General features: G+C 37.9%; 1 pseudogene; it reads left to right on the top strand.

Moving 5' to 3' along the window:
- The first annotated feature begins 4,469 nt into the window (after positions 1-4,469).
- Positions 4,470-19,836, top strand: LOC114490739 (annotated as a pseudogene).
- Positions 19,837-24,536: the final 4,700 nt, after the last annotated feature.

Raw genomic sequence — 24,536 nt, forward strand, 5'->3', positions numbered from 1 at the left:
GATCTGGAACAGTTATGGTTATTTTTATTTTTTTTTTATTTTCTGGATCTGTTGACCCAAACTAGACTCATGTATGTGTGCTCAGTAAGCACACATACTGGTGCGTGCTTGACACACTGACAGCTGGTGTGCATGACTGGAGCAGTGTGCTTTAGGTTTCGTAGGCAAAGCCGGGCTTTCTCACATGGTAGATGAGTTCCCAAGCAACAAGAAGGCAGACATGATATGTAAGCGCACCTGAAGACTCTACTTGCATTGCATTTTAAAAATGCTTTTTAATTACATTTATTAAGGTGCTATTGGTTACTAAGATGGTACAGGTTTTAAGTGTACATATCTGTGATACTAGATCTGTATATTGTACTGTGTGCCTGCCACCTAAAGTCAAACCACCTTCCACCGCCATATTTTATGTCCCCCGCCACTCCCTACCCTCCCACCCGCTGCACTCTGGCAACCACCGCGTTACTGTCTGTGTCCATGAGTTTCAGTTTTGCATCCCACATGTGAGTGAAATCCTATGGTTCTTAGCTTTTCATGACTGACTTATTTCACTTAGCCTAATATTCTATAAGATCCCTTAAGCCAAAACAAGCCACATAGCCAAACTCTGTTATAGAGCTGGGAAGATAAACTACACCTGTTGTTCGGATGATCTGCAATATCACATCTGCAAGGAAAAGAATCCAGGAAAGGGAATGATTGGCCGTTTTCATAGCATACCACAAGCTACTCTCTGGCCATGAATATTCACATACCACTTCAATGTCAAATATGCTTTCCCCCAACCAAAGACCTTGAAAAGTATTACGCAGTTACATCCCTGGACTCAGAGTCTAGTATCTCATGATCCACTTCAGGTCCAGATATGGATCCCTTAGATGCAACTCTTACTAATCCAGAACAATACACTATATGCATACTCAACATGCAATGGGATTGCAAGGACAAGATAATCACAATAAAGTCTCCCATTAAAAAGGGTAAGAATGGGAGGCACATAATCACTGGCACTCAGAAATCTAGGTAGGCAAAGGTTGTCACACCCACTCAATCCAGGGACAGAGAGTGTTCCCTGATTGAGGGCTGGCTCTATTCCCTGGGAAAGACTCCACATTTCATGGTTATCTCCCGCTTCTTGGAAATAGCTCCCTAGCTCATGCAATCCCATCAGTGTTAACTAACCATTCCGGGCCTCGGGCTCTGCCACTGAGCCTTCTTCCTTTTCCACGAGAAACAGCCTGTGAGGGCAGCTGGACAGTTTTCTCATCCTGTTTCCTTTTCAAGAAATGTGAGGGCCCAAAGGCCAACTTGTACCTTGAGCAATTCTAGTCCCCTGTAGTCCAAGGTCATGGCCCTTCTCTGGTAAATTTTCTTAAAGACTTTTAAGAAATGGATGTCTAAGCACTAGATTATACTCTATCTCATTAAAACAAAAATAAAACCCTATCTACATTTGTTTTCATAAAAATTCACTCCGCAGTTTGGGCAGAGTGTGGGGTTGCTGTGGGACCACTTCCTGAAGTCTGTTGGAACCCATTTTTTTTCCAGTTGAGGTCTACAACACCACAATATTTCTGAGGTCTTCTTTTATTTAAGACTGCTGCTAAAAGGGAGAACAGACTGGTTGGCTTATAAACAAGAAGAATTTATGTCTCACAGTTCTTAGGCTGCAATGTCCAAAATTAAGGGGCCAGCGGATTCACTGTCTGGTGAGGGCCTGTGGCTCTAAGGTTCAGAGATGGCTGTTGTTCCTGAACAAAAAATGCCAACAATAAATAATGTTAGCCTAGCAAAAGTATTCACTGGAAGATAGTTACCACAAGTGTTGGCTTCAGTATTTGTCTGCATCCAGTACCTGCGAGATCCTCCTCATTGCTTCTTATCTGCCTGGCTGAGTGAGGGGGATGCAATCCCTTGGCTGTCCAGGACTGAGCAACTAGCCCACGCTAAACCTTGGGTAGCAATCGGCTCTAGGAAATCTCCAGCCTTAAGATGTAGATCCAGGTGTTACTACCTGAAGGGAGAATGGGTGTTCTGTCGCTCAAATAGCACATGTCTAGGAAAACATTCTTCATAAGAAACCAATTAAAAGCAAGCATGTTAAAAATGAGATTGCAAATAAATTAAATATGGGAAAAGGTAATCATTTATAGATTCCTAAAAAACCAGAGTTACTAAAATCTTTAATTTAGACTTATCTAACACAACTACAGATATATTATTTATGTTCAATATTTTAAAACATAAAACAATGAATTTCTTTAAGCTCTTATATTAAAATGATTTATATATCTAGAATATGTTTTTTAAGGAACAAATAAATGGTATATATGTGTGTATATATATGTGTGTATACACATATAAAATGCAATCTTATATATGTTTAAAAACAGGTTGATATTGAAGTTTAAGAATCCAAAACATGCATTATATAGTTTAAATATATGTTTAATTATATATATTTATGTAAGTATGTTTACATAACAGTTGTATTTTAAGAAGTAGTCTATCAAAGCCAAGTACCAGGATAAAGAAGAGTCTTATAGAGTTGACTGCACTGAAAATGCTACTTTCTCAAAGTCCCCATGATGCTCTGCTCCGGAGATACCTCATTAAAGATGTCACAAGCTCAGTTTCACTCATGAGTGACTCACAATTACACACTCAAGGCAGGAGAAGTGTACTCACTGAAGGCATTCTAACCCCACCTCTATTTTTTATATGAAATAGGAATGTATAAAACACCTTATAATGACTAGCTCTTTGATATAGATGATTCATTCCAACACTGCCATTAAAATACCATTTACAAGTCAAGCAGTGTGAATCAGAAGGTGAAACTTTCATACACGAGATTTCCTCTATAAACGAAGAGTAGCATATTCTGGCACAGAACAGGCCGTATTTCCCTAATAGATGTTGTAAACTTTTAATATCAGGGAAATACTGTGTGATTTATATCAGAAATATTTAGTTTCATTTCGTTAAAAATATTTGCATAGGACCTTAAGGTGTTTCTAGAAATGTATGCTCATTTTCGCTAAAGTAGATGTGATTTATCAACTGGATTTATTATCCTCTAAATAATTTAAGTGTCCCAACAGGTCATTTTGATGAAGTAATCAAAGACCGAAATTAAGCCTGCAGAGAACAAAATATGAGAACATACAGAAACAGAATTTTATGAAAAATAACCAATGATTTATTTAAATTAATTAGTCGGTTAACATATAGTTGCATCAGTACATATTTCTTTAAGAAAATATAGCTACTCAGAGGAACTAAAGAAATGTTTGCTTTACACATAGTGATAAAATAGAGAAATCCACATTCTAAGACACCAACTTTGGCTGCTTTGTCCAACTTTTACTACTTGATTTTAGATCTCGGCTCTATTTTCACAACTTTTATGTTTTAGGAAATAGCTTTGCTTTATATTCCAAGGTGAAAACAGATGTCATAAACTATAATTTCCCCCCATTTCCGTTTCTCCTACTTCTGTAGTTACCTCACTAGGACCCACACTAACCTCTTTAAAAGAAGAAACACTCTTTCATGTGCACCTGGGTCCAGGCACCTTCTGCTGGATGTAGTTTTGCTCTTCATCGAACTCATGTTGTTTGTATTTTTAATCCTTTTCTCCCCTGTGAATCATTTTAAACAATAAACGCACCCTAAATTCTTCAAACTGAGAAGTAAAAAGTCTAATAAATAACTCTTTCATTAACCTAACCTCTACTTCATATTATAGTCTTTCCTTCCCTCTTTCTTGCCTTCATGATCAAATTTCTTGAAGAATCCAGAATCAGACATACCTACCCAGCCAGTGTCAGGAAACATTGGTTTAGATTAAGGCCTTGACACATAGAAACCACTTGGACTCTGGAATTGATCCATGGCCTTGAGCAGTTTTTAACTCTCCTGTCTTTAGACAAGATGACTTTTAAAAACAGAAAGAAGATGGCAGAACAGAACAAAGCATACGAAGGCTGATCTCAAACTTGCCAAATAATTTATCTGGGGAAAATGATTGAGGGGTGTGAAAAGCTGGTGATGTTCCATTATTGGTACCCCCTTCAGGGGGAGGACTGCTCAGAAAACAGAAAAACATCCCCCATCCAAAGCAGCACTCAAAAAATTTAAATTTGTATTGGGTACACTATTACAGTGGTTCTCCCCCTTTGATCACCTCCACTCAGGCCCCACCCCACCTCAGACCAGCACTACACTGTGGTCCGTGTCCATGGCTCATGCATTCATGTTCTTCAGCTCATTCCTTCACCTTCTCTCATCCAGCCTCCTCCTCCCCCCTCCCCACCTACAGCTGTTAGCCTGTTCCATGTAGCTGTGCCTCTGTTTCTAGTTCAATTTGCTCATTGGATGCCACCTATCAGTGAGATCACATGGTATTTGTCTTTCAGTGACTGGCTTGTTTCATGTAGCCATAGTAATCTCCAAATCCAACCATGTCGCTGAAAAAGGTAAGGGTTACTTCTTGTTTAGATGGATGAACCTTTAACCAGACTCATCAAGAAAAAAAGAGAGAGGACCCAAATAAATAAAATTAGAAATGAATGAGGAATAGTAACAACTGATATCAGAGAAATACAAAAAAAATTATAAGAAAATACTCTGAACAATTATATGCCAAGAAAGTGGACAACCTGGGCAAAATGGATACATTTCAAGAAACATATCATCTTCCAAAACTGAATCAGGCAGAACCAGTAAACTTGAATAGACCAATAACAACTAATGAAATAGATGCAGTAATCAAAACGGTCCCAGAAAACAAAAGTCCTGGATCGGATGCTTCACAGGCAAATTTGACTAAGCACTCAAATTTCTGTTCTCATAAGCCACTGGGCTTGTTTACGAACACTATGGCCAATTGAGGTGGTAGCTCTTGAGAAAAGGAAAATGTTCGTGTTGGAAAATCCTTACCCTTCTCCCCTCCCCTTCCCTACTTCTCTCTCTCTCTCTCTCTCTCTCTCTCTCTCTCTCTCTCTCTCTCTCCCTTTCTCCATTTTATCTCCATATTGTTTTCTCAAAATGCTCTATATTGTCATGATTTCAGGACCTTTTACAGTTTATTCTTTTGTTTCAAATTCCCTGTCTTCTTTTCTTCACCTAGCAAATTTCTGTTTATTTTTCAGTTCTCATCTGTGTAGCAAAGCTTCTTTCTTGTTGTCTAGCTCACATCCTGTGTCAACACACATCTAAAACTTTTAACTGTGTCCCTCCTCTGCCGTGAGCTGTCTGTGCTGGACTGAGAATTATATTTGTTGACCACATGGAATTTATATTCAGTAACATTTACACATACACTGTGACTTTCAAAATGTACAATGCAATTATTTCCAGGTAAAAACAATTTCATTAAGATAATTAGTGCTAATGTTTTTATTTTTAGCTTTCCATTACTGTAAAAGTTTAAATTGTATGTTTACCTATCAGATATAAAATAGTTATGTAAGTTAAACATAAAATTTCAGAAAGAAAATTAGAATTTGATTTGAGAGAGGGATTTATAATTGCCAATTCTTTAATCTTAAATTTCTCTTAAAAACATCATCAATATATGGATTCTGGCTAAAATTTAATTTAAACAACATTTATTGATATTCTCCCCTTAACTCTTATCAAAGTATAATGCTTTTATATATATGCTATTCTTCTCTCTTCAAGTGAATATTACAGTTGAAGTCACATTCCTTCCGGCAATATGTAATTTATTGACTAGCACAGTATGGAAATCATAAGATATAAAATTTAAAATGCTTAGCCTTGTATGATTCAACAGAGTGTTCACTAGGACAAAAGCACTTTTAAAAGTAACTCTGAAGACTTATCTCATGTTTGAAATATGGATCCATGACTTTAGACATCCCATGATTCTGGAAGGAAGTGAAAAAATGTGATAAGAATAGCTCGGAAAGAAAGAATTCTCCAAGGAAAAGAGAAATCTTTTCACAGGATGACAGAACTGTTTCATTGGCTAATTCTCCTAAGTCCATTGTTATTATGCATTTCTACTCAATCCTTGAAACACATGCACACACACTTTTTGAATTATTCTTTTGATGAGCCATAGAGAGAAAATAGTACTCCCCCCCAGAAGTATGTGTAGCCTAATTACAGATAAAAACACAATGAAATTCAAAACAATCGCAGTTACAGCCTGTGGTCAGAAATTTTTACCCAAACAGGGTAAACCCATTTTGCAAAGGTTAGAATCTTTTGTTAAAATCAGGTAAAAACTGTAATATCCACTTATTTGACCTGGAGCCTCTTGGAAAGTGTGTCAGCATTTTAGTTGGTTCGTAATGGGCCTGAGTGACCCCTTTGATGGTGGGTGGATGTCTATTTACAAGTAACTTTATTTCTGTATAAGAATAATGCAATACATAACTTTGAAAATTGCCTATATCAAAATGCCTTGTTATGAAGAAATAGTCCTTAGATAGTATCAGAAAACATATCATAATTACAAACATTATAAGTAAACTTTTATTACAAAAAGTAATTCTACAATAAAAGCTTTAGGAAAATTCTGTACTAAAGTTCTGTAGATTTTAATCAGTTACCTACCACATCATTTTTTATAACTGTGGGAGGAAGAATAAAATCAATTTAAAAATACGTAGCCTTGGAGAGTTGTACAAGGGCCATCCGATATTGCAGGACTTCACTCCAACTAGAATGAGTTGGTAAAGGCTAGAATGAAATGTTTTGTCAAGTAGACAGAAACCACAATAGCTGTGAATGAAACATTAGTCACACATTTGAGGATCTGTCATTCATTCTTCAGTGATGTTAAGTTTTTAATTGTGTAAGCTTGTTTGGATTTGTTGGTGCTTTTATCCAGGAGACAATTTGACTCAATGGTAAAATATTCCAGCTACGCGAAGCCTTCTTGTATGGAGTTATAGAAGTTAGTATATCCAAATAAAGTAAGCTGAAATCATTCAGTGATAACAACAACCGTTGTTAGGTTGATGATGGATCATTGTATCCGGTGTAACATCTAAACACTCGGAGAGCTTAGAAGGAACCTGTATAATTGCCCACAGCGAGGAGTAATGAAGCTGTATACTATGTTAAACTATAGGGTAAGTCAGAAATAACATGCAACATTTCCAATTCATAAGTTTCCTCTATATGCATAGTTTTTTCTCATACTGAGAGTTACTGAACTATGGAAAAGTAGTAAAAAATAAATGACCAAGAGAAGCAGAGCCAGTTAAAAATATTTCAGAGGTAGAACATTGCTTAAAATTTAAGCAAACTAAAACTTCTATATTGGTTTTAGCCTTAGGGACTAAAGTTTATTACACCTAGAATGTTTGAAATTATATGAAACTGATTTAGTAGTATATTTAACATTAATGGTTTTATCCTTCAATTCTTAAATTTTGATAAACCCTTTTTTAACTCATCACATAATAGAGGAATTTAAAGCTTTTCTTAGAGATGTCAAATGATCAAATGTAGTCATCAAATTTTTATAACACCTCTAGAATCCTAATATGCTTAAAACAACCAGTTGATAAAGAAGACAATGACTCAGAAGTCTAATAGACTGAAAAGAGAATCATTATTTAAAGCATTAGTTTCAAGACTGGTGCATGTGGCCATGGAAAACTATATCACTTCCCCTGTGATACACAGTGCAATCTACTTAGTATCAAGAAATTCTTTGTTCCTTGAGTGTAACTTGGGCAGGTGTGACTGACAAACATGGATGGAGGGACAGTCTCCAGTTTTCGAGTTCGTAGGGAAAAGCTGTGGAGGGAGGCAAAGTCACGACGCGGCACCAAACTTCTTGCTATTTATGTGCATCCCCCAACCCTGTGTTACCCCTTTCTTTTAACCAGTTGGCATATCCTGCAGTGGCTTTGGGATCTCCTGCTGTGTTCTGTCTTCGATTTTTAGGTCTGCTGTGACAAAGTGCCATCAAATGAGTGGCTCCAAAGATAAGAAACTTATTTTCTCATAGTTCTGGAGGCCAGAAGTTCAAAATAACCTGCTGGTAGGGCCACGCTGATTCTGAAGAATAATCCTGTTTGCCTCTCCCAGCTTCTGCTGGATACTGACATTGGTTGGCTTGTGGCAGCACAGCTTAAATCTCTGCCTCTTTCTTCACATGGCCTTCCTCTCTATGGTTTTGTGACCTTTCCTCCTCTTATAAAGGATACAGGTCTTTGGACTGAGGGCCCACGCTAAATCCATAAGTATTTCCTTTCAAGATCTTTAACCGATGACCTTTGAAAGGTTTTGTTTTCCGAATAAGGTCACATGAGGTTCTGGAGGACTTACATTTTGGGGGTGGTGGGGCAGTTTTCAAACTGTTCAGCATGTTTCTTCTCTTCTCACTTATTTAGAGTTGATTCAGCTGAATCCTCAGGATTCCTTGCGTAGCTCTAAATGTGTGTGGAAAGCCAACGTCCACCTTTGGCAAGGGACTGTACAACAGGTTCTATTTCCAGTACTTTACTAATCAGGGAAATAAAATAAACACTTTCATTTATGCCACCCCACATCACTGCAGGAATAGTAAGCTATGTGTTTGATTGGTGTTTGGATTCCAGATCTCAGGAATTCTAATTGTATAATGGAATGTGCCAGTTGGCAGGGCTGCAGAACTGTAGCTTCTGCAACAACAGCTGCATCTTGATATGTGTCCCCAACTGAAAGAGAGGCTCGAGAGCAGAAATTCTTAGCCGCTTCCAAGATAGACTAACGGATGGAATCCACATAGTTAGACATGCACATCTGTTCCTGCTGACATCAATGAATATGTTATTTGGCAGGGCATCTGTGTCTGTGTTGTGGAAGAAGAATGATGAGTCAAAGTGCCCCTAGAAAATTGCCCGAACCAAAGTGTGTGTGGTAACATTTTAGGAAAGGGTTGCAATACGAGGTCATCAAGGTTGAGGGTGGGAAATGACACTCAAGATGACTGGTCACAAGGAACATAGCTGGTTCCTGGGTATTGTAGGATGTGTACAGGGAGGTCTTTTACATCCATGGTTAAATTTATTCCTAGGTGTTTCATTTTTTATTCAGTTGTAAATAGGATTATTTTCTAAGTTTCCCCTTCTGATAATTCATTACTGGTATATAAAAATGCAACTGATTTGTGAATATTTATTTTGCATCCTGCTACTTAACAGAATTTATTTGTGATTTCTAGTAGTTTTTTGGTGGACTATCTAGGGTTCTCTGTATGCAATATCATGTCATCTATAAATAGTGACAGTTTACTTCCTTTCAACTCAGATGCATTTTATTATTATTTCTTGTCTAATTGCTTTGGCTAGGACATTTAGTACTATGTTGAGGAAGAGTGGGGAAAGCAGACATCCCTGTCTTGTTCTTGATCTTAAGGAAAACACTTTTATTTTTGCCCATTGAGTATGATGTTGGCTGGGATGTGTCATACATGAACTTTATTATGGTGAGTTATGTTACCTCTATCTTTAGTTGGCTGCATTTTTATCATAAATGGATGCAGAATTTTATCAATTTTTTTGCATCTATTGATGTGATCATGTGGTTTTTATTTTTATTTTGTTTAGTATATCACTTTTATTAATTTGCAGATGTGGTACCGAACTTGCATCTCCAGAATAAACCCAGGTTTATCATTGTGTGTGACCTTTTTCATGTATTACTGGGTCTGGTTCACTAATATTTTGTTGAAAATATTAACATCTATGTTCAGCAGGGATATCAGCTTATAAATATTTTGTAGTGTTTTTATCTGGTTTTGGAATCATTGTAAAATGAGCTTAGAGTTGTTCCTTCTCCTGAATCTTTTTGGAATAGTTTGAGGAGGATAGGTGTTCTTTTTGAAGGTTTGGTAAAATTTACCAGTAAAGCGATCTGATCTCTACATCAGTTTCATTGGTTGTAATCTGTTTATTCAGATTTTATGAGATTTTTCTCCAGGAGAAAGCAAAGTGGGGGGGGGGATCTCTGAGACTGGATAAAAGCAAAACAGGGAGGCACATACTTCTTTTACACTGGTGAGTAAAGAATAGTTAACACTTACTGCACAGAGAGATGGTATTTGAGGAACACAGAACCATGAGGAGGGTTCTGGAGTCTTGGGCTCTGGTGCCTGCGGCTGTGCCTTGAGGAGTCTGGAAAAAGAGATTACTCTGACATTTCAAAGATATGCTGTCTCAGATCCACAAAACAATAGATAATTTCAAAGGTTAAGATTGACCTTTGGCACCCTGGCTGGCGTAGCTCAGTGGATTGAGCTCGGGCTGCAAACCAGGCATCGCAGGTTCGATTCCCAGTCAGGGCACATGCCTAGGTTGTAGGCCATGGCCCCCAGCAACCACACATTGATGTTTCTCTCTCTCCCTTCCCTCTCTAAAAATAAATAAATAAAATATATTTTTAAAAAAGATTGACTTTTGGCAAGGAAGCTTATAGGCCTAGGATGGGACTACCCAGCATGACCAGATCTTAGTTAGAATTTCTATGTTCAGACCACCCTGTGTGGTTACTTTAGGTCTCTGACTTTGCAAAGCCCACCATGCAGCCTCTCCTGAGCTTGTCAGGTTTAGTATGTGGCCCCCTTTTCATCCACAGTTTGAAATGTATTTAAATATAAGCTTCTAGCCCTGGCTGGTGTAGCTCAGTGGATTGAGTGCAGTCTGTGAACCTGTGTCGCAGGTTCAATTCCCAGTGAGGGCACATGCCTGGGTTGCAGGCCATGACCCCCAGCAACGTCACATTGATGCATTGATGTTTCTCTCTCTCTCTCTTTCTCCCTCCCTTCCCTCTCTAAAAAAATAAATAAAATCTTTAAAAATATATAAGCTTCTAAGGCATTATAGACAAACTTGTTGATTCAAAAATCTCTGTCTCTTTCATGGCTGGCTTCCTGTCTCTGGGATTCAAACTTGGCTGATAACAGAGAAACACAAGGACAACTTTGTACTACTGAGGCACACCTGCATGAGTTTTCTCCTAATATTTCAGATTACCAAGGCTACCTATATAAGAAAAAAAACAAACAAAACTATGCGAAGAATATAATTTATTCATTTGTTTAGCAAATACTTATTAAACAACTACCATGTGTGAAATACATCGGGGTGCTGAGAACAGTATTAGCAAACACAAGGCTTAATCTCAGAGCGTTGACAGTCCAGTCACGGAGGGCAGCCAGGGCGTGGGAGGATGCAACCATCCAGCAGATCGGTATTTCAATGTCATTGTGATGACTGTTAGAAGAAACACATGGAGTTAGTTTGAGAAGAGTGCGGTGATAAAGAAGAGACTCCTTTGAGAAAATGGCATTTACACTGAGAATTAAAGAGTGTGTAGGGGCCACAGATATCAATGGTGGGGAGGGGAGAATCCAGGTAGAAGATGTGTGGATTGGAATGTGAGGGTGAACTTGGTGATTAAAAGAAATATTTATAAAAAAACAAGAGAAACTAAAATCAGTGTGACTGGAAGAGAGTAAACGCAGAGGAGGCTGGTGAAAGACGGGGCTGGAGAACCCCTAGAGGCCCCATTAAAACGTTACGTACATACAGATAAGAAATTAATACACACCAGATGAGAGGGGGTTGGGGGCCTGGGTGGAAAAGGTGGAAGGGATTAAGAAGTACAAATTACCAGTTATAAAAATAGTCATAAGGACGTAAAGTGCACCCTAGGGAACACAGTCAATAACATCGTAATAATTACCGTATGTCTGGTGTCAGCTGGGTGCTGGACGTACTGGGCTGATCACTTCATAGGTATATAAAAGTCTAATCCCTACGTCGTACACCTGAAACTAGTGTACTGTTGCATGTCAACTGCAATTGTAAAATAAAATTTGATTTTATTCTGGGAATGTTCAGAATGAACTGCAGGGCTTTTTTTATGTATAAAAGATGACACAAACAATTTAAAAGCCTTTCTTCCTTCTTTCCTTTCATTCCGCTCAGGTCTCCCCCTCTCAGAGGCCACTGTGGCTCCTATGTCAAGCACAGTGACCTCTTCCCCCCTATCCCTGACCTTCTAAACGCCCTCACTCGACCACAGTTTTCTTCTGCCTCCTGCTAGTGAATTACGCACTTACCATTTTTCCTGTCTGTTGGCTGTTCCTATTCACTAGTGAACGCACTGAAAGAGCAGAAAGCTTTGCAGCTGAATCGTGAGCAACTCCTTTCTTAGAGAGGCACCGAGTACAAAGGAGGACGTGCTGAATATTTATTTATTTAGGACATCAATTTCACTCTGGGCTAAATCGCTTATTACACTTTTGACCTTTCTCACAAATTCACATTAGACAGTTTAAACTTAATTGAATAGTACATAAAATAAGTTTTTTCCCCTTCATTTTTTTCCGATGGACAATCTTAGTATTATTTATTTAAGCTTTGTGGCAGACATGGTCACATTTTCAGCATAGAGGTCATGAACCAAAGAGTCTCATCCAAAAAGATATTTTTTTTTAAGATTAGACCCAGAGGTACAATATTGGCAATCAGCATGTGCAGTATTTTTCTGGGCCTGTTCTCACACATATTCATTTCAGTTCGCAATCCACGGCATAAACTTCACATTGAGGGGAGGTATGTTTCACATTCACATAGTGAACCCCAAATATTGCATGTAGCTAAGCTCAGTCTGCCTATAGATCCTGCAGCACGAGGCTAAATATATTTAACTTCTGAGATATCAGAACTGTCACTGTCTGGAAAGCGGCGGGCTGGCATTTCTGAAAGGACGCTGACCCGCCTCCACGGGGTCTCAAGTGCTGGCCAGTAGAGGGCAGCTGTAACTCTTCAAAATTGGTTCCACATGTTGACCATGGGAAGCTAGGTTTCACTCGCTTATGAAGTTATTATTGCCTCCAGCCTATTTTTATTTCCTTTCGAATCATCCAGTATTCATTGATTTTTAAATAAGTACTATATAATAATCAAAGTAAACAGGTATGCAAAGAATAAAATCACTGATACCACTATTAGCCAAAGATAGCATTATTACTGTTAATATTCTTAAGAGAATATAATACTGTTCGTATATATTCTCTTAAGAATATATCAAGTATATATACATAAATCTATTAATTTTTCAAATTTGAGATCATGAAGTGAATACCATTTAATAATCATTTTTAAAAGGTAGAGGAAAATACAGAAGATGAATTTGGAATTGTATCTTGACATGCCAGGAAGTGTTTTAAAAAACAGAAGAAAGGCAAACCCACATGGATGGGGCATGTCAAAGGGGCAGGGGAACCAACTGAAAGAGCAACCTGTATCCAAAGCTGGAACAATTGGGGCAATACAATAAATAAAATAGTACTGAGCCACAATCCAAGGTATAAAATAAATATCGAAGTCCGTATAGATGCCAATACAATGATTAAATGAATTAATAAATGTGGGAAAAGATCAGTCTGATTTGCAGAAGATTCCCACATAATTCAATCATCCTTTTTCCTTAAGTGTGGTCAGCAGGTAGTGACTTCTTTGCAAAGAAGAAAATATGGGAAAGGGGGGATAAAGTAACTTCACAGTTCAGAAAGTTGACAAACACTACCTCAGCTAGACAATCAAGGTCAACATCAGCCAATCCAGCTGACAGTATATACTCAACGTGTTTGATAAAGTAGCTTTATCTCTGTGTTTTTCCTCCCCCTACTCTATAACATAGAGGAAATGAAGACCGAAAAAGACTGAGGGCAAATTTCAAATCAGTTGCATTTCTTAACGCAGTATGGGGAGGGGGTCATGAACCAAGGAGCTAGAAAAGGCAAGGAAATGGCTTCTCCCCTAGGGCCTCCAGAAAGGAATTGTCACGAGCATATGTTCACGATATAGTCTTTCCTGTAAGTCAGCGGGCATCTGCTCGGCTAGCTGCCTGCTGAGAGTTGCTACACCAAGGAATGGATAAGAGTCACACAATGTAACTACGCTATTTACTCAGCTTTTGCTGAATGCAGGTTCACTCAAAGTAGAACATCAACATACATTAATATCCTACTCAGGCTCTAACAAGAAAAGGGAATTACAACACACACACTCTCACACACAGCAATTAGTGGGGAATAAGGAACTCAAGTCTCAGAGTCTCAGTCTGCAGGTCTAGGAGACAGCACGAAAGGCAAAGGAGTCATCAGCATCTTTCAAGGAAGCAGCTCCAGAGCAGACAAAGTCTTCAGTCCCCAGGGCAGAGCGTGTCGTGGCCAATGCCAAGTGAGCTCGGTGTTGCATGGAGTAGCACTTTGGTGTGGAGCTTGGTTGTGTCAGCAGGGGTCTGGACACTTCTCACCCCAGTTATACTTTGAAGGTGGCATACTCCACCCTCCTGGGTCTCTTGATAATTGTCTTGGCTTCCCTGATGAGAAGTGGGGAATTTCCCCAGGAGCCTATCTGTGGGTGGTCCCACTCTGCAGACATGGCTGCTCTGGCAATGTGTGCAGATATCTTAGGTGTGTCTCCTTGCCAGATGTGTCTGCTCTGACTTAGGTGGTTTCCCTCTTGAACCAAAGTGTCATGGCTGACTGGCAGCCATCTTGGTTGATATGACTCCACTTTGTTTTATTTACTTTATGCCATCTTACCAATGCCACTTTATTGGTGCAGCTCTCCATAGGAATATAGCCCCAATGGTACCTTGACTTTAGCCTATATCAGACTTCTGACATCACCAGTGTAAGATACATTTGCGTTGTTTTAAGCCATTAAGTGTGTAGTGCTGTGTTAAAGCACTCCTAAGAACCTAAATCCCAGTAACTAAATCCTCTGGATCCGAATCCAATATAGATCTTGTTTGTGTCAAGTTTTGCTCTGAAACAAATATAATTATTGAAAACATTAGCATAGTTATTAAAGTCACACAGAGAATCTTTAGTTAAACTAGTCTAGAAATGTCTTATTTAGCATATAAGAATATAAATAAATCAATTAATGTTAACTAAAGGATGCACATACCGACTTAACAGTATCCTTCTATTCTTTCCTATGCTTTTCCTTCCTGCCTTTGAAAAACCTGCTGTATCCATCTTGTTGTTTTTTGTAAACCATAGTCTCCCTTTCTTTTCCTGGATAATTCCTCTTTTCCTTTAAGATTCATGTCCGGCATAGACTGCTTCAGGCTCCACCCCTGACTACATCTAGCTGGGATAAATATTTGTTCCCCCTATTTCTTTATCTTCTGTATCTCCTAGCACTCATCGTACTATTCTGTCATATGTCTGGGTGTTTTCTCTATGGCAAAGGAAACTCCTGAAGGAAACATCTACTATACTTTACTTATCTTTGTCACTCCACAATAATCCCTAGTGCTTTCCATGTGCTGGTATTCATTGATATGTTGTTCCAAAATGAATAAATGAATGAATGATCATTTTTTTCTTGAGTTTCCTTAGAGCTATGGGCCATAAATAATCCCCTTGCTCCTGATAGGTTCCTAGTATATAAACCTGTTCACTTGTTTTCTGGCTGAAACAAAACAAAACCAACCAACCCTAACGCTTTTTCTCTACTTCAAATTATTCTCTATCCAAGCACTTTCCTCTAACTGTAAGGCTTGTAAGACACATCCGTATTCATCATGTCTTCTTCCTCCCCACCCATTTTGTGTTCAGTTTTCCCCTTTGGTAAAATGGTCTTTCTTCTCACCTGTATTCGTTCACTATAGCTACCTAAATGAAGGACCAAAAATGACAGGTGGTTTAAATGACAGAAATTCATTTTCCCACAGTTCTGAAGGCTAGACCTAAGATCAAAGTGTCAACAGGCTTGGTTCCTTCTGAGGCTTCTCTCTGTGGTTTGTAGGGGACCTGCTTTTTGTGTTTTCACATGTTCGTTCTTCTGTGTGCACACATTTGTAATGTTTCTCTGTATGTCTGAGTTTCCTCTTCTTGTAAGGACACAAGTCAGATTGGATTAGAACTCACCTCAACTACCTCATTTAATCTTAATTACATCTTTAATGCCTTATCTCCAAAGCATCTTAGAGCCACATTGTAAGGTACTGGGGAATTAGGACTTCAATGTATGAATTTGAGGTGGGCAAAATTTAGTCCCTGACACCAGCCACTGGTGAATACAAAGGCTTTTGGTAAGTCCTTCAGTAAGTTCATATTCTCAATACAGTGGATAATGTCTAATTGTTTCTGGCTGAAATTCTTTGGTATTTTGCAAAGTTTAGCACTCTCTTCTCCTTGAAATCCTTTCTCTTCTTTGATACTCATGCTGCTGCTGCTTGTTTTCCTTCAAAACCTCTGGACTTTTTTCTCAACTTCTTTGCATATCTTTCTTGCTTTGTCCTTTGTATGTACCATAATCTGTAGCCCTCTGTCCTTTCTATACCATTTTCCTAAGTAAACTCATTCAAACATTTTGTTGGATAGTCTGTGTACATGGTACTGAGTGCCAGCTTTCTATTTCTATCTCACACCTCTGCGCTCAGCGCTTGACCTATATATTCAAATGCCTACCAATGTCTTTTGTTAAATTCAGAACATTCCAAACAAAATGTGCTATATTTTTTCACTTGCCTTTTCATTTATGTCCACATTTGCATACATGAGACTTCCACTTACCCAGAAGCCCCCACCAGATATGTATTTTCCTGAATTCATGGTTTCAATCCTCAACTTTATCTCTACTCCTATATCCTGTTTCTCTGGATCTTTTCATTTCACTGCAGAGTCAGAAGTACTTCTTAATTCAAGACACTCATTGCTTCTTTCCTGAAATACTGCAATACCCTTTTATTTGGCTCCTTGGCCTCATCTGTTCCCATACCCTACGACAAGTCCACCCCCACATTATTTTCAGAGTGATGTTTCTAAAATTATAATTATGCTATTCAGGGCTCGAAATCTCTACATACTTCTCCAAAGGTTTGAAGTTAAAGTTTGGAAATGTATTGTAAGTTCTGTCATGATCTAGTTTTTTACTACCCTTTCAACATAATCTCCAACCATCCATCACTATACTTCTCTTTAGCTAAACAAACCACTTTACATCTTCAAAATCCCTAATGTGTTTCATGCTTTTGTGCTTTTATAGCTGTTGTTTGCAAGTAAAATTCCTGTCTTCTTTTATCATCTTCTTGCTTCCTTTTTGGGGTTCAATATTCAGATTATGGATTTTTTTTCTTTCAGGCAGCTTTCCTTGACTGCCAGTCTGACTAGATGACCCTCTTCAGGCTTATTTAATGATCTGTATATCTTCCCCCATTGTCCTTATTACATCTAATTTTGGCATTAATTCATAAAAATATCTCCTAGAGAAAAAGACAGGAGCCATATTTCATTTATTTTATTAATATTTCACTTAGAAGAATAGTTGGAAAGTATTAAATTCCTCATAAGTAGGTGGATAAATGGATACCTAATGATAATTATTCATCAGAATTAGCGTTTTGAAACCAACCTCTAATTATGGTGATAGCCTATTTTGGCTAGTAATAAGACTTTCTCTAGCTATCTTCTCTTTATTTAAACAAGGGATAATACTTTCAAATTTGTTCTACCTACACTCTCATTTTTGTGGAGTCCTTGGACATAGATATAATGGTAAGGAGAATCTCAGAAAATAATTGTCCCTGTACTTGGCTCTACCCACTCCTAAACACAAGTTACTAAATGTCAGCTTAGCCAGTAATTATCCACTTTCCCCTGGAACTCTGCTAATAATAGCTTAGCCTGAAAGTGAAGTGAGAACAAAGAAACTTCTTTTTCTATACATTTGAAACAAAATAAACGCCACATATTTTTAAATGTAAAACACACCCTGTATGTTTTTTTTTTAAAAAGTGATATCAAGTCCAAATTATTAGAATTTGAATTATTTAAAAAAACTTGGTAAAGAAAATATATTCCCAATCAACAGAAACAAACTATTTATTCATGCTAAAACACAGATGACTCTTAAATATATTTTGCCAAGCTATGAAGGGAAAGAGAAAGACACGAGACATATAAAGCCATATACTTCATGAAACCCTTTACATAAGATTCTGGAGAAGACAAAATTAAAAGGCTGAAAAGTGGGTCAAAGGTGGCAGGGTTTAGAGAAATGTGGGGAGGGGTTAATTATAAAAAAAAGTATCGCAAGAGCATTTTGAAGGCGAGGGACCTCCATAAGAAAGTGAAAATGCATGCTGTATGTGTTTGTCAAAACAAATGAGACTGTGCACCATAATGAGCATTACTGAATGGAAATGTTAAAAACAAATACATCAGAGTATAAAGATAAAGTAGAATGCAAACTGTGGCAAATGAATTTAACTGTATTACAAGTAATCACATAACTCCACTGGAGGAAGTGGAGAAGAAAAGAGCTGTTCGTGGCAGCTTTGGAAAACAGTATTTTACAGGAATACTGTATGGCTAAAGGCAAAATGAACTATATACAAACACTGTATTCTAGTTAGTAACTGACTAGCAATTCTTAAATTATTTGTATAACATGTTTGAAAAATAAGTAAATGTACTATTGATAATGAGAGCCAGTTTTCTCAAGAAGCTGTAAGTAAGAGAAAGGATAGACTGAACCCGTGGTGCGAGAATGAATTGTGTGTGTGTGTGTGTGTGTGTGTGGGCACACGCAGATCATGGACAGACAGATGGATAGGCAGATAGAGAGACAGATATGTGTGAGAGCATGTACTAATATACATACGTGTATTTCCCATCTCTATCCCCTGAAAGCTACTACTAAGGGCAGTGGCATCTCACTAGCAATGGGTACCTTAGCTCCCAGTTCCTGGTTGCTAAATACCATTTTCTAACGAAAAGAACAATGGCTTCTTGGAGGTCTTGGTGATTACAAGACCAGGGCAGTGAAACGTGTTATGAAATTAGAGTATGTTGTGGTCTTAGAAGTTAAGAAAGTGGTCCATGCAAATGAACCAACCAACAAAGAAGTAAGGATGGGAGCACATCAGAAGGGTGGCTAAGCCAAACGGAATGAACAGCTTGATCAAGTTTTGCTGTTCAAGCTGAACAACATTAGTAACTACCATAACAATGAAAATAGTCCATAGAATAAAGCAACAGCACACTATTCCAAGTTGATTACAATAAATTGAATAAGTAATTGTATTTATTTGGAGACCTTTCTGTCAGTGTTATCAGCAGCCCAGGGACTGCGGCTGCGTGGGTGGCTCTTCAGCCCAGTGACAGGCCGCAGCAGCAAAGGATGAACAGAGCTCTGCAAGGGTGACGTGTTTGGAGAACAGTATCATTCTAAGCAAGACTTTCCCTCCTTAAGGTTCACAGCTTCAGGAGAGAATCCCATCTGTTCTACAGGTGGCATTCTGCTGAATCCCTGTCGGCCCTACAAGGCAAAGCCCTCCAGGACGTTGGAAGACACACGCACCGAGGTAAAGCACCAAAGCCCTAGGAGAAGAGGAGGAAAGTGGAAGTGAGACACATCCATGTGGGGACAGATACTGAATAGCGGGTTTTGAACATTCACCTGACTGCGTACGGCATGGCCCTGGCAGACAGTTATGCCCGATATGTTCACAACTTCTGTAACCGTCTTTCCATGAAAGTGGAGGAAAGCTGCATGATGTCCGGATCAAGCCACAGGATCAAGACAGCAATTGTGCCTGGACTTAGTTCTTAGCTCCTATGAGCGAGTGGTTCAGATCAGTGGTTTGAGTGTTACACTGGCAGAAATTTTCTTGGAAATAATGCAAAACAATCTTCCTGAAGGAGTCCAAGGGTCAGTGAAGAGCACACTGAAGAAGACTTCAAGGGAATGTTCAAATCAGCCAGCACAGGAAGAACTGTTAGCCACACTGAACTGGCCCATGGCCGACCCTTCATGCCAGCTCTAGTGATATTGCATGCCAATGGGGAGAGTTTTGGGGTGGTCAAAGTTAAGCAGGAGACCCTGGTGCTTGGGTAGAAGTATGCCACCTCAGAACACCTGCTCTCCTCTGTAGGGCACTTGCCAATTCTCACCACTTTTCTGTGACCCAAGCCTAGGTATCCTCCACCTAGGATCTGCTGACGAAAAAGAGTAACAATAATTTGTTCCTTATGAATACTTCTAACCAATCAATGTAGAAGAACTACAGGAAACAGAAAAGTGCTGTTAGAACACCACAGCTGCAGACAACATCCACCCATGGATACTGAAATTAGTGGGCAAAAATGTAAGTGAAAATGAGATATTTGCATAGACTCAAAGTATTTCTTCCAAAATATGTAGTAGGTACAAAGGAAAACATAATGATTTTAATTTTATAAGCATAGCAGATACCATTTTAACCAAGTAATTGAAGTTAACATCCTAGTAACACGGAGTGACATCCTGTATCCGCTGATACAACGCAGACAGAAGCCATGCCACCTTCATAGCATCCTGCCCAGTAATGTACAACCCAATGATGTAAACAAGGCAAATATTAGCAGGTGCAAATTGACAGACATTCAGTAAAATAACTGGCCAATAATAATAGAAAGTGCCAAGGTCATGAAAGACAAGGAAAGACCAAGAGACTGTCACAGATCAGAAGAGCATAATGAGACATGATGAATACATACAGCTTAGGATGCTACATTGGAGACAGGACCACAAGTGGGGCATTATTGGGGAAACTGGTGAAATCCAAGTAAATCTGTAATTTAGTTACTAGAACTGTGTCAAAGTCGTGTTCTTTGTTTTGACAATTGTATAATTATGTAAGATTTGAATATAAGGGGGAGCTGGTGGGGAGGAAGGTGACCAGACTTCTATGTACTGATACTGTAACTCTTCTGCAAATCTAAAATTATCTCAAAAATGGAGACAGGCTCACAGATGGAGAGCAGGATGACAGCTAGTGGGGGGTGGGGTGGGAGGTGAGGGGATGGAGGGATGGAGGGATGCAGCAAAAAAGAAAGAGGACTCATGGACATGGACAAGAGTGCAGTGATTGCTGGAGGGAGGGAGGTATCAGGGGACTAATTGGTAATGGAAAAAATGCAATAAAGATTAAATCAAATAAATAAATACCATTATCTCAAAATAAAAAGTTAAAATATTTAAATTGAAAGTGTTAGTATTTTAAATCTTATTTTTAAATAGATTAAGTGCCACAAAAATCTCTATAAGAATGTTGTGAGGCTTAGTATAATGCTTTGGCATGAACTAGGCTTCTAAGGAATCCTTTAAAAATATTTTCAAAATTTCTTTTTCCAATCTCTGGGTTAAGGAGAACAAAAATAACAACGAAGTGATGAAAGAGTGATGACAATTTAAAAAATAGACATTGTTAGTAACATATTCAGCTAACTGCTCAACTGATGTTCAATATACCTCATTTTGTATTTATAAAACACAGCAACATTTAAGACACGTCACAGTGGTCCTCTGGGGTGAGGGTGGAGGGGGAGAGGTTGCTGAGAAAAACAATTCATTTAAAGGGTCTAATTAAAAAAAATTTAAAAAAGCTTCCCTGTGAATTACGTCTGGTTTCCTCCTGAGACATTTGAGCTGATTGTAATTAATAGAATGGCAATTTTCTCATAGCCATGTAATGTAAGATAGAAAATGGTTTTAGAACCAAGCACTATATGGTTACAGACATATTTAACAAAGCTCCACGGAAGTGTATTTTATTAGGGTGTTGCTCTGCTTAAAATAGTATTTTAGGATTTACCCAGATCACTATTAAATGACATCATGGGTTAAAACAATTAAAACAATATTTTACAACTATTCAGAATATGTGCCTAGAGCATGATTAACTACATAAGCCGTGGTAGGAAAGGTAAGGACAGACAATACAATGATAGAAAGAAGCCAAGTACCGGAGCAGAATGGGACATAACAGCATTCTTAGCTTTTGGATGGATCAGAATCCGCTCAAGACTCTCATTGAGGATACAGATCTTCTAATCAACTTTCCCTACCTCCCACTCTTAACCAAATGCATGTAAGTTTATAGCATGAAAATGTTGCAGACATTCAGAAAAGGTTTATGTACATCCCGGGTCCCATATTTGCAACTGGGCATAAAAAATACCTAGTATAGTGAAAGTTAATAATATATTAGACCTGCACTTTGTAAAGTCTTTCTTACTATTCATGAACATAAAAAGCATGATGACATTTTGCATTGGATTTTAAGCCATGAAATGTATAGTATTTTAACATGTTACTCCAACAATCTAAAGCATTGAGTGAGCAAGATGGGTACTTTATCTTCATAATGGTTCTCATTTCCAAGCTGGTACTTGACCAGAGATTGGCTGTCTCTGAAGGAATAGAATTGCTGTTTGGACAAAGATACATGCATTCTTTTGTTCTCCCACTAGGTCTTCCATTTAAGTCAATGATATTTTTGGTGTATTTACAAAACCTGTCCACACTACATGACCAGTCTGGGCCAGCGCTCTGACTCTAATTCTGAGAACAAGGATAACAGACATATTATGGACTTTGTACATTTCTCTATGTTTACCTACACGTCATTAAAAGAGGGACATTTCTTTCACTGACCTCTAATACTACTAAAATATAAAACATTAATGTACAGGTCTGTTTTGTGATTTGGTGTAATTAGTTATTAGAGTAACCATGCCCAGTGATAGCTGGTTGCAGAAAAAAGTTCTTTATATGCTAGATATGTGCTCTGCAGCAATGCGGGGCTGGAAGCCAGGGTTTTCAGTGTAATGACATAAAACTTGTTGACATTTGGCTGAACAACATACACAGTTAAACAAGTCACACACTTGGCAAACATGCTAAGATCCAAATATAGCAAGCACTTCAATATAATTTGGTTTATGACCAGATTTTCCTCAGATTAGGGATGTGGCAAAGGTTCTGTGTTTTATTTCATGCCCCAAGGATGGCAGCTGATAAATGTGTAACTTTCTCCGTAGAGGCCAAGGTGATTTTTTAAATATGAATATCACAAACAAATTAGGTTAGAAAAACAAACATTTCTCTTCTCTTTTAACAATAGTAAAACCATCTGCTTAATGTCAAACCCCTAATATGTCACAGCATCACCTTTTAAAATGAGGTGGATATTTCTTGTATTTTATAATATAGAAAAAATAATGCAATATTCAACATATAAACAAATTAATTAAAAAACTATTACTTAGGACTGAAAAATAAATAGCAAAACAAAATCCATGAGAATAGTCTTCTGTAGTTAATTAAATATCATAAGTAAACTCATTCAGTTTTGAAAAGGATATCTTTTAATATTGTGTTTTGTATACAAGGGCAGAGCTTATGTTTTATAGGTAAAACAATCATAAATAGGAAGAAAAAGAAACTTGATTTAAAAAATCAGTCATCTTCATACATATTGAAATGTAAATATAAAGATAATACATCAGGTTTTATTTTTAAATCCATAAAAGCTATATCTTAAGTATTTTGATGGTTTTATCTAGTTGAACAGCAAATATCTTTTTGTCCCTTTATTTTTTATAAACAAAAAACCTTTCTACTCTCCTGACTTAATATTTTGAGATTGAGAGTAGCCTGATGAATCTCTGTTCTTGACTTCTGAAAATGATTAACCAAAGATGAATCATGTGTCTTCCTACTTTCTCAACAGCAAGGATGGAGCTGGAGAGCTTTATGTTGAGATAAGCCAGGCGGTGAAAAACAAACACCATATGATCTCACCTATAAGTGGAACCTAATCAACAAAACAAACAAGCAAGCAAAATATAACCAGAGACATTTAAATAAAGAACAGACTGACAATAACCAGAGGGAAGGGGAGGGAGGGTAATGGGGAAAAGAAGGGGAAGGGTCATCAAGGAACATGTATAATGGACCCATGGACAAAGCCAAAGGGAGGAAGGATTGAATGTGGGAGGTGGGGGTGGGTAGGATGGGCAAGAGCAGTGGGCGGAAAATGAGACAACTGTGCTTGAACAACAATAAAAAATGAAAAATACAAAAAAAGAAAGTAAGATGGCATTTTAGATTCATTCGTGACCTACTACTGTATTTGAATACACATTTTTTCTATAAAACTTTAGATTTTTAGCTTTGAATGTGCAGTTTGTCTTTTAAGAGGTAGTGCAGCCAATAGGAAGTAATTTGGGTGTGGTTAGAGGATGATCAAAAGGATTTTAAAGTCCTTTTTCTAATAGGACAATCATGAGACTGCAATACCAATTGATGATGGAAAGTAGAATGCTCTTTAGTAAATGTAAGTCACACTAATTATTAAATCTGAATCAGACAGAAGATGAATAACATCCTTATTCACGTCTCTAGTGAACAGCTTCCTAATAAGAAGGGTTGAACAGAGATTGAGGAAATGAAACCACTCAAAGAGACAAAAGATACGTTGTTCATTCTAACTGACAATTTGTCCTTTCAAACAATTTAAAATATGGCACTCTGTTCTTTTTTCCAAAGCAAAACCAAATTTGTGTTAAGTGAAGTATAGTTCATTAATTTATTTTTGGTTATCAGAGGACTTTCAAAAACTCAAAATCCGTAAGAGTTTGTCCTTGGGGAAAAGAGAGTTCTTGGCTTCTGGGTCATGCTTATTTACAAGTATAGGTTTGT

Source organism: Phyllostomus discolor, chromosome 2 (genome assembly GCF_004126475.2).
Source record: "Phyllostomus discolor isolate MPI-MPIP mPhyDis1 chromosome 2, mPhyDis1.pri.v3, whole genome shotgun sequence".
NCBI classification, from domain to species: Eukaryota; Metazoa; Chordata; class Mammalia; order Chiroptera; family Phyllostomidae; genus Phyllostomus; species Phyllostomus discolor.